At 38.1% G+C, this 13,316-nt stretch overlaps 1 pseudogene; it reads left to right on the plus strand.

The window, feature by feature from the left end:
- LOC102025240 overlaps positions 1-6,993 on the plus strand; it is a 55,859-nt pseudogene extending 48,866 nt beyond the window's left edge.
- Positions 6,994-13,316: the final 6,323 nt, after the last annotated feature.

The following is a 13,316-nucleotide window of genomic DNA, read 5'->3' on the forward strand; positions in this document are numbered from 1 at the left end:
GCATGTATTCCCAGGGGTTTTTCCATGTTTGAATGATTCACACACTTCCATAGGTGGGCATCTGCAGCCAGCGCATGGTGGGCCAACCATGTCATTGCTTCTCTGTGTCTTGATAGTTCTCAGTTGAGCAGCCGTGGCCAGCCTAAGGGCCGGCGCGCAACAGCACTCACGGCCGCATGGCTCCCCGTGCACCAGGGCCCCTCCCCCCAGAGGCCTATGATGCAGGAAGCTAGCCAGCCAGAAGACCGCCGCTCCCTGCCTGTGGCTCCCCGTGCACCTGGGGCCCTCCCTCCAGGGGCCTACGAGGCAGGAAGCTAGCCAGCCAGAAGACTGGAGATCCCCGCCCGGGGCTCCCCGTGTGCCAGAGGCCCTCCCTCCAAGGGCCTACGAGGCAGGGAGTGAGCTGCTGGTCTGAAGACCGGCACTCCCCTCCTGTAGCTCCCCATTCATTTCAAAGTTTGTCCCTTAAACTCCCTTTCTTCCTCCCTTCCTACCTCCCTTCCTCTATCCTTCATATTCTCTCTCTCTCTCCCCGTCTCTCTCTCCTCTCTCTTTTTCAGTACTGAAGACTGAACTACCTAGGTAACACTGAACTCCACCCTAAGCTCTTTCTTAAAATTTAATTTTTGACATGGTCTCAATAAATTACCTAGGCTGGCCTCAAACTTACAATCCTCTTGCCTTGGCCTTTCAAGTAGCTAGGATTACAGGCATGTGTCACTATCCCTAACCCCTGGCTTAAAATGTTTCTTAATGTGAAAAACAACGAATAATATAATGAACAAAACCAATTTTTTGGAAAAATCTTTATGTTTGATGCTGGCAGGGCACACTTCTGCACCACAATTGCATGGTGTCCAGTACTTGGCACAAGACCAGTACTTCTCACTCAGTTGTAAAAGTTGTTGTCATTGTGTGTGTTCAGTGTGCATTCAGTTTCTTCCCCAGAGGATGAGGAAACACCACTGAGTCCTGGGTCATTCTTCCCTTCACCCAGCCTTTCCACACACAGCACTCTCCAGCTCGGTATCTCTCACCACAAGATGTAATACATGCCTTGCTCTGTGAGCTCTGCTCTGCAACCACGCTGTGGGAAAACAGCTCTCGCTGGCTGGCCCTCCTTCCTCCTCCCTGCCCTCTGTAAGTTCCTCCCTTGCTTAATCTCCTCTGCTAATTATTCATGTGCATGCCAGGTAAGAATTCTTGTCTCTATCTTGTTTCTGATTTGTTTAAAAGATTTCCTAAACTGAAAATATCCTCTTAACAACTAGGCAGGCAATCCAGGCCACCATCAGAAACACAGAGAGGGGCGCCCCCCTGACAACCCACTATGTGGCAGAGACTGAGGCTGTGTGTGTGACCGTGTGGCCATCATGGTGTCCAGAAAGCTGAGGTGAGTGCCCCTCCTAAACACACTCCCAACCTTGTGGTACATGGCTAGGAGATTGTGTCTGTGGACAGAGAGAGATCACCATGAATGGCCAGAGCTGATGCCCCCTGTTTGACAGTGAGAACCGGAGACAATGCTACCAGCAAATCATGGCTCAGATGCGCTATATGCCTTTTTCTCTTTTCTTTGATGACCTCATCCCCCTTTGGCCTCCAGGTGTTTCTGCTCCATCCAACATCTAAAAAGCAAATTGAACAAAAATTATCTGCTGGAGATGAAGGTAAAGGCCTCAGCACATGCAGAGCCCATGGAATCCTGAGGCTCTTCCCCTGGGCTCCTTGGCAGGAAAGGTGGAGTTATTTCCTGCTTTTGATCTGGTACAAAGGTCCAATTTTCTCTGGCAGGTACATTGATCTGTAGTCCTTTGAGAAAGAAACCCTCCAAAAGATTACTTGTTGGATACCACACAAAGTAAATTAGAGAGAGCTGACATAAAGGCTGAAGTCACATATGCTGTATTCCTGCTGTGTGGGAGGTACCACCATGTCTTGTGACATCTTACTTAATCCTCTCAGAAACTTCATTGTGAGACTGTTGTGTGATGATTTCAAAAAATTTCACAAGTCTCTAGCCTTTACAAAGACCATCATAAATGAACTGATGAACTATATGCCAATGAAATGGACCGGGAGAACAGTTTAAGCCACACAACTAAGCTAACAAGTGGTAGAACAAGGATGTAAGGATAATTATTTTGTTTGAAATGTATTAGTACTTTGAATTTTATATAAATTCCCTAATGGTTCCATCCTAATGAAAATTACACAGAAAATATCAAAGAACAACTTTTAAGTTCCTTTCTCACACCTAGCATTTACTGCAAAAGAGATGATTCAGGAGTTAGGGGAGGAAACAAAGAGATAAAGAAAAATAAATCATAATGACAAGGAGGGAAAATATGCCGCTACAGTAGAATATAAATATAAAAGCGATGCTATAACTCAGTGTGCAGCCCCTGACTGAACAGAAATATATCCTAAAGCTACACAGAAGGATCAAAATGCATGAGAATAGTTGCCCCATAGCTATATGAAATAGTGACGTCTTATGAAATAAAGTTTCAGCTCTTGTGATTTTCAGATGAAGAAAAGACAAACATTTATCTGAGAAACAAATTATTATAAATTTACAACTGCTGCCATTCTTTGAGGATGAATGTGCAGTCTCCTCACCAGAAGATTGATTACATTATTCTCCACTGGAAAGGCCATTTGAATTATGATGGAGGAGAACATGCATGAGTGTCATAAAAGATATATCTATATTTCTACCTCATTGGGAAACTTTAAGAAACTACACAGTTTCAGAACGTAGTTGGAAAATGAAGTCCAGGCTTAGGTGTTCAGCTTAGAAACTAAGGTCAAAGGTGATTTCGGCAAAACTTCAAATAGCATCCGACTGCACCCACTCACTCCACTCAAGAAGCCAATGGCATAAAATTGAGTCAACCTCTCTCCCTTCTCCCAGCCCTCCCTGTGAACTAACTGCCTCCTTTTGACTGTAGACTCATCCTGGGGTTTCTGTTTATACCAAAGAGACTATGGAAATAAAGACCCAGATGGAAAGTTTCAATGAGCAAAATTGCAGCATACTGGCATAATGATGTATAGATCAACGGAAGAAAATAGCGAATCTATAAATAAATTCCTATACACATGGTCATTTCATCTTCAACAGTGATGCAAAAAACATTCCAGAATGGAAAGATAGTCTCTTCAGCCAATGACGTTAAGAAAACTGGATATCCATGTGCAAAAAATGAAATGAGATTCTATCTTACACCCAACAGACAAAGTCATCTGAAAATGGTTCAAAAACATACACGGGACCTGAAACTGTAAAACTCCTGGAAGAAAGTTTAAGGGAGGCACTCCACGACACTGCTTAGAAATGAGTTAATGAATATGATAGATACCAAAATCATGGGCAAGAAACAAAAATAAATAAGTAGGATAATCAAACTAAAAAGCTTCTACATGGCAAAGGGATGGAGTGAAAATACAACCTACGGAACGATATCACTATTTGCAAGTGATGTATCTGATAAAGAGTTCATGTCCCAAACACACGAGAAATTCTGGTACTCTAGTAGCAAGTGATAACAACAAAAAAACTAACCACCTGATTTAAGATGGGTGAATAACTGAACAGAGAAGGCATACAAAGGATGCCTTCTCCTCTACAGAGGAGGCATACAAATGACCATCAGACATATTAAAAAAAAACACTCAATGTCACTGGTAATCAGGGAAATGCACTCAAAACTACAATGAATATCACCTCACCTCTGTTACACTGGTGATAGTGTAGAAAAGAATGAGAGGGACAAAAATCGTTGGCAAAGATGTGGACAAATTGAAACACTTGCACGCTGTGGGTGGCAGTGCAAAGTGGTGCAGCTGTGTGTAGGTTTCTCAAGAAAATTAAAGATAGAATTACCATACAACTCAGTAATTACACTTGCGGGCACATATTCAAAAGAATTGCAATCAAGATCTCCAAGAGACGCCCATTCTTCCATGTTTACTGCAGCACTACTTGCAATAACTAAGACACAGAAACAAGATGAGTGTCCATTGACTGATAAATGAATTTTAAAATGTGTTCCATTCATACACTGGAATGCTACTCAGCCTTCTAAAAGAAGGAAACAAATCTTTAAAAAATAATAAAAATAAAAAGAAGGAAATTCTGAAGTAAGCAACAACCTGGAGGAACTTTGAGGATTTTGTGTGAAGTGAAATAGATCAGTCGCAAAGACAAATACTGCATGAATGTATTTGAAAGGCATCTAAAATAGTCAAATTCACAGACTCAAAGAGGGGAATGGGAATTGCCAGGGCCTGTAGGGAAGGAATATGAGGAGTTGCTAGTCATAGACATGAAATTTCCATTAAGAAGATGAATAGACTTGAAAGATCTGCTTTAAAATACGACAGCTATTGCCAGTAATACTGTATTATACACTTAAAATGTGTTGAGTGCAAATCTAGCATTAAACACTTTTCATCACAATTTTTAAAAATTGAAGAAGATTGGTTTCACTCTCTTCTTCCAGGTATTCCCCTCTGATGGTCTGTAAGTTGCCAGTTGAAAATGTGTAATCTTTAAGCCAAGCTTTCTTCAAATTAGAGAAGGATAAGAAACATGACTTTTAAATGAAACCTTGAAAAGGTGGCAATTCCAAATTACATAGCAATATATCTGCATGACAAAAATGAAATGTGGCATAATGCACTATATGTAAAAGTTAGGGCTTCAGGTTGCATTTTGGGAGCACCCAAACCAAGGAGATGAAGAGATTCTATGTTGTATGTGGTAGTGGGTAATCAGGATGATTTCTGCTTTTGGTTGTAGAATTTGCTTTTTTTCATGTATTTTTTATGTATAGGTAAAACCTAAAAAAAAAAACCTACTTGGTTATGTACGCATTTAAGGAAAATATATTCTTTTATAACATGGATATTTATCTATTTAAAATTAAATTTTCTATGGACCAGAAAGTTGCTTTAGTGCTTTAGGAAGAATATTAAGAAACTGACTTCAGTCTGGCCATAGAAACAATCTTAGATCTGGTGCATGTGAAGTGGACTCCTGTGCATTGCATCCATCATCGTAGGCTCCTGTTCTCCTTGCCATGCTAGTCTGTTAACTCTGCTACTCTGAGCGCTACAAGTCGGAATTTCTTCATGCACTGGTTTTATTGTCACTGTCCTGTGACAGTTTCGCTGCTTGTCACTTGCTCTAAGAAGAACCTTCTGATTCCTTCTGGTAGCCTCTGCAGGCATAGTGGACACATCTCCTGTCCATTCTGAGCTGAGCACCCAACCCTTCTGCACAATGTGGTCATTCACTACACTCTCCAGATTGGCACCAATCCTGTCCCCAGCCTTGTACTTGGGGTGCCATAGTGCAGTCTGCTGGGCTGCTATCCAAACTCTACCTTTCCCAGTATCTCCCAAATGAATGGACGATGAAGGCTTAAATAAATGAATGGACAATGAAGGCTTGAAATGATTTTAGGGCTCCAGGATGGTCCAACTCTCTTACAGAATTTGAGATTCTCCAGGTTAAGACCAAGGCTTTTCTGGGCAGCCCATATTTATTTGGTTTGCAAGCAAAGGAGGAGGATACTCAGAAAATGTGGGAATCTAGCAAGACCTTGGGAAATATTTTCCTAAGTAGTAAATTAGTCAGTTAGGAGAACTACCTTATCTTTAGGTTGACATTTATTGTAGGAGTGTGGAGCCTGCAGCTATAATCTCTTTTTAGTTATCTGGGGTTGAAGCCAAATGTCTTTAGCTGTGGTCTTGTCCTTTGAGGCATCACCCATTTACAGGCCAATACAGACCTCAGCAATGACCAGTGACTCACAGAAGTTTACTTACTATGAGGCTGTTGCCCATTTTTAAATAAGGTGCCTAACCTTTGGACAACTCATGAGTAAACATGGAAAGCCAATTGATTAATATTAAATTCTACCCAGAGCTGCTTCACAGTGGTCTCCATCAACTATAGTCAACAAGAAGGGTTTTTCAATCCAATGAGCAAAAGCTGCAGTGGGTTGGAGACCAAGGCCCATGAAGATATGCACTCCCTAGAAAGCCTCAGATATCCCCTTCTCTAACCTCCCAATGCAAACTTTTTCAAAATATGTCATCTACATCTTCTTGTGTTGAATGTGCAAAATCACTGGTTCATGTGCGCAAGAGGAAGCTCTCTCAACATCATTTGTTTTCCCTTACATTCAGATTTCAAAAACTGTACAGCATACAAGCCTAACACAAGTGCTTTTTCTCCCAAATCTAAGTAACTGTTGCTGTATTTTAAATGAATGACAGCATCTATTTAAGATCTTTAAAAATATAAAACCATCTAGATAGATATAAGAATATATAAACTCCTAATGGATTGTATGTTCATCCTTCTGCAGTCAAACAGAGCTTTGACCTAGAGGAGTACAGCCTCTCCCTGTCCACTCTGAGCAAGTGGGTCCATTTCCGTGATATCGTATCATCCGTAAAATCTTGGTGTAAAATATGAGTGTGTGTGTTGCACTCACTTGGAGCTACAAATGGCAGTGTGATGTCTGTCTCTCTTCCTTTCTCTTTGCCTCCTTTCAGGTTTTCCTGGAGCTCTGCAGGGAGCAGGAGCTGTACAATTTTGAAGAAGAACTGACCCCTCCATGAAGTGGAAGCTCCTCCCACAGGAAGAGCTTTAGAAGTAAATGTACTTTGTGTCTCTGTGTATGCCTGTTTGGTTTTTTATACACACTTATGTGTATAGCATCCATGTCATTCTTTTAGAAAGGTATTGTAAACATGGAGATACTTATTTGTTCAGCAGAGAGGAAGAGTGCATGCTGGGTAAAGGCAGGAAATGCATGGACAGAAGCCCAAGACTGAATCATCTCCTGCCCCAACCTCTGTACTTCTGCCAGCAGCTTGGCTTATTTTCTGTGTAATGATGAATAAATACGTTTCATTTTATACACTGTTTAAGTTTCTGAAAATGATAAATAAATTTTGTTTAACTTGTTTCAATCTGAGTGTTAAAGTATATTTCTCCTAACCAACAGTGAGAAATCAACATATTTATCCTCTGGAGATTTGCTCCTTTGAACAGTTGACATCTTAGTAAGAATTTACTTTTTGTAATAGATTTTAGTATGTGTTTTATGGCTAAAAATACTAAAATACTATTGGCCATAATATCTGGTATTGATATATTTATATCCACCATTAGCACTTTGATATAGACAGAATGTGAATAGCAGGAAACTTACCATTAGGAGTTGATTATCTAGGCCTTGTAGATTTGTGGATTGTAACTGATCTTCCATAGGTATCTGTCACTTTGTTTCTAAAAATATAAATGTAATAACAGGTCAAAAGACCAAATGCACCTATAATCCCAACACTCGGGAGGCTGAGGCAGGAGGATCATTGTGAGTTTGAGGCCAGCCTGGGCTACAAAGTGAGCTCAAGCCCAATCTAAACTGCATAATGAGACCCTGTCTCAAAACAGGCAAAAAAAAAAAAAGACAAACGGGTGAGCAAATTAATCTTATATATTGCTTTATATTTCATGTACTTTACGTGATTTTCTCTTCTTGATTCAGTAGCGTATTTACAAATTTCACTGAGATATCATTAAAAATTTCTAATATAAGCAAGCACAATTGATAACATAATCTGTGAAGAAGTAGAAACTACACTGTCATGGTTGCATCTGTGTCCTGAATTCATTCAAAACATTGATCTTTCCTGGTCACTTTGACCTGGGGGAGGAGCTGGAAGTTGCGCAGTGCAAGATGCACTGAACAAAGTGGATGAGGACACACCGTCATGTCCCATGAGCTGGCCTTTCCATTGCATAGCACTCACCTCAGCTACAACATTCACATTTCTTGATCTCACCTGGTAAAGCCACGAAAGATTTCCAGATCTGCTTTGGAAAGTGGCAAGAGCCGTGGAAGGAGTGGTTTTATCAAAGCGAGTGTTTGAAGGGGTATTAATGATAGTGTGTCTTCCACTGCCATAAATATTTTTTAATTTATATATTTTGATCCCATCCCATACATTACTGTGCTAAAAAAGACATAGTTCTTAGACGAGTGGAGTTTTCATATAGGGTTATAAAAAAAAGTTTAGACTTACTTTATAATTATTTACTTTATTATCTCTTTTAACAAGCCAATCTGTTCCTTTGTTATGCTATTCTTGGAAAAGGTACATAATGAAATATTTAATGCAGCCGTGTAGTTTGGGCTAACAGTCTCTCCTAAGTGAAATGGGTGACTCAGGCAATCCTGGAATTTTAAAATTCCTCTTTGTGTGCTGCCTCCCCATGAGTGGGTTCAAGTTACTATCTTAAACTCAGATGAAAATTTATGGTCACCTATACTGTCTCTCTACCAGTCTTCACAGCAGTGGTTCTCAAAGTGTATTCCATGTGCCGATGTCATCATGTGAGAATTTACCAATAACACAAAGTATGGAGACCCAGGTCAGGCTTCCTGTGTCTTTAACTCTGGAGGCACAACACTGCAAATTGTATTGAACAAGCCTTTCTTGGTAATTCTGATTCATGCAAGTTAATTCTTATTCATGTCAGTTTGAGAAACACTAGATTGTACCCCTGCCCCCTTTTAGGAATATCAAGTAAAAAAGTGCAACACTAGGGTAACCGTTACAAATTTCTTTTTTTTTTTTTTTTTTTTTTTTTTTTTGTACCAGGAATCAACTCACAACTTTGAGCTTGCCAGGTAGGTGCTGGCCCACTGAGCTATATCCTCTGCCAAATTTTTTTAAATTGTCAAAATGAAGAATAACTATTCTACTTATACTCAGGTGCAGAGAGAAGGTTGAATAGGGGCTAACCTATACCATTAAATACATCTGTAATACAATCACTAAAAATAGGTCCACAGATTTAGTTCAGTGAAATAAACACCTGCCTGGCAAGTGCAAGGTCCTGAGTTCAATTCCTAGTACAAAAAAAAAAAAATTACTAAAAGTGGAAGTTATAAATAGATACATAAAAACTATAAGATAATAACATCTTATAGGTTATGGTATGCTTATGATAGACATAGGCCATAGCCATTTATCCCTTCCATCTCTGACATTCAAAGATCATTATTGGGTTGTAGGGGAAAGATATTGGTATTATACATACATTATAGAAAGTAAATGCACCAATTTTATATGTATAAAACCATAGTCATGTACAGACTTTTGCCATTTCAGACAAAATTCTCCCATGCCTCTGTGCCACAACTCCTTCCCCTCACTATTGATTCCATTAAATATGTTTTATTTCAGCAGACCTCCTGAGCTATCTCCGGGTGCACACACTCAGTGTTACCTCTCTGTACCTCTGTGCATGTTCTATTTGTGCTTGAAAAGAATGTATGCTTTACTTTATTTTGGTTTAGTGTTTTATAAATGTCAATTAGGACAAAGTGGTTGATGGTATCATTCAGATTATCTTTCTTGATTCAGTTCTATCAACCACTGAGAGAGGCAAATTAAAGTTTCCATCTGTGTTTGTGAATTTGTTTGCTTATCTCTATTGTTCTTCTGTGTAATTACGTTCACATGTTTTGAATATGTTATCAGGTGTAAGTCCATTAAAATTGTAATTTCCTCCCAGTGGATTGGCTCTTTTATCATTTGAAGTGTCCATCCATCTTGAAATCTATTTTTAGTATTAAGATTGCTACTGCAACTTTCTTTTCCATTTTATCTTTATTATTATCACATTTCACGTTATCATTAGTATCCTATTATCTTTTTCCAGGTATTTATTTTCAGTCCACGTAAGTCTTTGTATTTTAAATGCACCCCTGGTGGACAGCATATACATGATTCATGCTTTTATAGCTAACACCATGATCTTTTGTCTTATAATTAAAATGTTGAACTCATGTCTATGTAATGTACTTCCTGATATGATAGCATTTAGTATTTTTAACTTATCTTTTCTGGGTTTTTTTATATTGTAGTGAATTTTGTTTTTGTTTTCAGAACTTGCCTTTTTTATTAATAACAAAACATTTAATGTCTTTGCATTACCTTTTTAAACTTAACAGTCTTTTTAATTCATTTATTGACTTTTTGTATATACTTCTTTGCCCACATTTTTAATGATTCCTGGAGACATTCACATCTTGAACTTCTACTAAACTTTTTAGAGTTGGCACTGTGGTATACATACACAATGCGCTATGATTCAGCCATAAAAATGTATTTGCAACAGTGTAGATGGAAGTAGAATACATTCTGTTAGATAAAATAATCCAAGAACAGTAAGAAAAATACTGCATGATATCACTGACATGTGAAATCTAAAAGATGGATCTCATAGAAACTAATAGTAAAATAGGGATTCCCAGAAGCTGGAAGAAGTGAAGAAAATGGGGAACAGGGCAAGGTTGTTTAGGGGATACTAAGTTACAGTTAGATAGGAAAGATCAGCAGTGGTATTCTGTTACACAATGGACTGACCATACATAATACCAAACTACTGTATATTTCAAACAAATGCAAGAAGTAAGCTTATCGAATGTTTTCACCACAGAAGAGAGATAAATATTTGAGGAGATAGATATGCGTACCCTATTTGAACTTTACACAATGTGCACATGCATTGAATGGTCATAGTATTCCGTAAAGGCACACAATTTTTTAAATTTTATTTTAAAGAGAAAAGAACAAAAACATATTAACAAAGACATGAACAAAACAACACAAAAACAATCAAAACGATACAGAATTTCAAACACTGTGATAGGAAATTGACAATAGTTGTATTACCTACTGTTGTCTTCAAATAGGCACACAATTTTTATGTGCCAATTGAAAAATGTTTAAATCTTTCTTTACTGCCCATAGTTTAACAAAACACTGAGAACAAAAACGATGCACTAGGCTATCATGAGCTGTTGGCCCATTTCTCGGAATTATTAACCTTTCTAGATGGGAGAAGCTTAACTGAAAGCCCTCTGAATATGTTATGCCAGAGTCTTAGAGTTCCTTATTCTGTGAGAACTCATACTGATTTGATGAGCACTGTCATTTCTCACTGACACACCAAAATGTAACCGTTTGTCACTTCACTTCCCATGAAATGAAGCACTGGAGCTCTAACCCACCATCATTTACACAAATTAATTAGACAGGAACAAAACCATATGCAGAAGTCACAGGTACCATTTTTGGTACTTGACACACGTGGAGAAAGCCCTTCAGCACCTACATGGCTTTTTCTCCAGGCTGTACAGAAAATCAATATTAAAATCACAGGCAAACAAGACTCTGGAAAAATGAGACCCAGAGCTATGGCAAGCCTGAGCTTATGTTTTGTGTCTGCTCTTTTACAAAGAAAAATTCTAATTCTTCATGTAGCTTTGTGTGGGACAAGTCTCCCATGTTGGCTTTACCTAATAGCCACAAAGAAAAATTAATTACCACAAACACACAGCACGGTGAACATAAACACTCTGATGGCTGGCTGGCACATATTGACACTCCTGAGATCATAAGAAAATTTGAAACTAAAAGCATAGATGAGCTCTGTGGATTTTAGCACACCCTGTCCTGACTAGTTACCCTCCATAGAAGACAGGAAACATGCTGCTGAAAAAAGTCATTCTATTTGTGTCTTATATTCAGTCTTATTCTATCCGTCTTCATTGCTCCTTGCCTCACTTGTATTGTATAACATTCTTCTAAATTTTGCTTTTTCTCAGGTTGTGTAGAAGCTAAGAAAAATTGTATTTGAGAGAACTGGTCCATTATAACAAGTTGAATGGGATGGTAGAAGTAATACTGCTAGCCAATGGACTAACCTCCTATTTGCCCTTCACATCATATTTGTGGAACAGCTATACAAGCTAATTAGTGTATGTATTATCTCACATACTTCAAATTTTCTTATATTCAGAAGGCTTAAAGCCTACTTTCATAGCAATTTTTATGAATAGAATTCATCTTTTTTGCAGTGCTGAGGATTGAACCCAGGACCTTGTACATGGAAGGCAATAACTCTACCACTGAGTCACATCCCCAGCCTACAATTCAGTATTTTTAGCTACAATTAGTGTGTGATACAATAGATCTCTCACACTTATTCCTCCTAACTGAAATTTTGTATCCTTCAACCTACATCTCCATAAAGGTGTTTTGACTAACAACTTCTTTTTCCACTAGATGGTCTACATCAAGAAAACATGGCTTTTAGTCAAATGAATTTGTGCTAACTGTTAATACCTTTAAACTTTTTCCCAAATATTTTTATGTTGTTCTCCAAACAGCTTTAATTAAATGAGGATTTCCTCTCATCAAATAAAAATTAATCTGCCTTTCCACAAGAGAAAAAAATGGAGTGTTTCAATTAGGGCCTGGAGTTCTCTATAAAACAATTAACTAAGGTCTGTAAACTTACACAGGTGCACATAACATTATAGTTTTTTAAAACATAAATAAAACCTAGCTGCAATTATTCTGAATTTACAACACTCCATACAGGTCTTAGCCTCTAAAACATTTCACAGGACATTTTTAAAATGCTTCTATCAAATTCAAATATAATAAGATTCTCTAAGTTTTCCATAACTATTAGCACGTTATAGCTAAATTTCCCTAATTACCTTTAAAAGCATAACCTTAACTCCAGTGTTAATATTTCTTTGTACTGCACATACCAGAACTTATTATGCCATAGATATGTTTTCTCTTTTTATACTGCTTTAATAAAAATTATTTTTATTCAATTTTTGACTTGAGTCAGATGCTTTATTTCACATCCACAAAAACTGTATTCTAATTATCCATTAAGGTTATGAAAGTTGTTTGCAGTATTTCAGACTCCAATGGGGTTGTACGTTTGCAATGTAATTCTTCAATCAGCTTTTGCTTAGGATGGACAACTAGAGAAGATACATACAATGAATAGGCATGGCTGTGTACCAATAAAACTTTATTTACAAAAACGTGCAGTGGTTTGGATATGACCAGTAGGCCATCACCTAGTGTATACATTTATTGTGTGATGAGTTAAGAAAGCTTTGGGTCTTTGAAAGGATCAACATCCGTTTAATATTTCAAAACAGTACCAGTGAGGATTCTAATACTACTGCTTTAAAAGTTAGAAATCACTAGTAACATTCATATATAGTTGCAATTGCTCTGTATCACTATCATTTGCACATATTTATTAGACAGGAACAAAATCATACTCAAAATTGCTTTAAAAAGAGAAAACATGCCTGGGCAACAAGGACAAGTCAGGTGGAATCACAATCCCTGACCTAAAATTATACTATAAAGCTACTGTCATAAAATCCACCTGGTACTGGCTA

Source organism: Chinchilla lanigera, unplaced genomic scaffold (genome assembly GCF_000276665.1).
Source record: "Chinchilla lanigera isolate Chin_1 unplaced genomic scaffold, ChiLan1.0 scaffold00077, whole genome shotgun sequence".
NCBI lineage: Eukaryota > Metazoa > Chordata > Mammalia > Rodentia > Chinchillidae > Chinchilla > Chinchilla lanigera.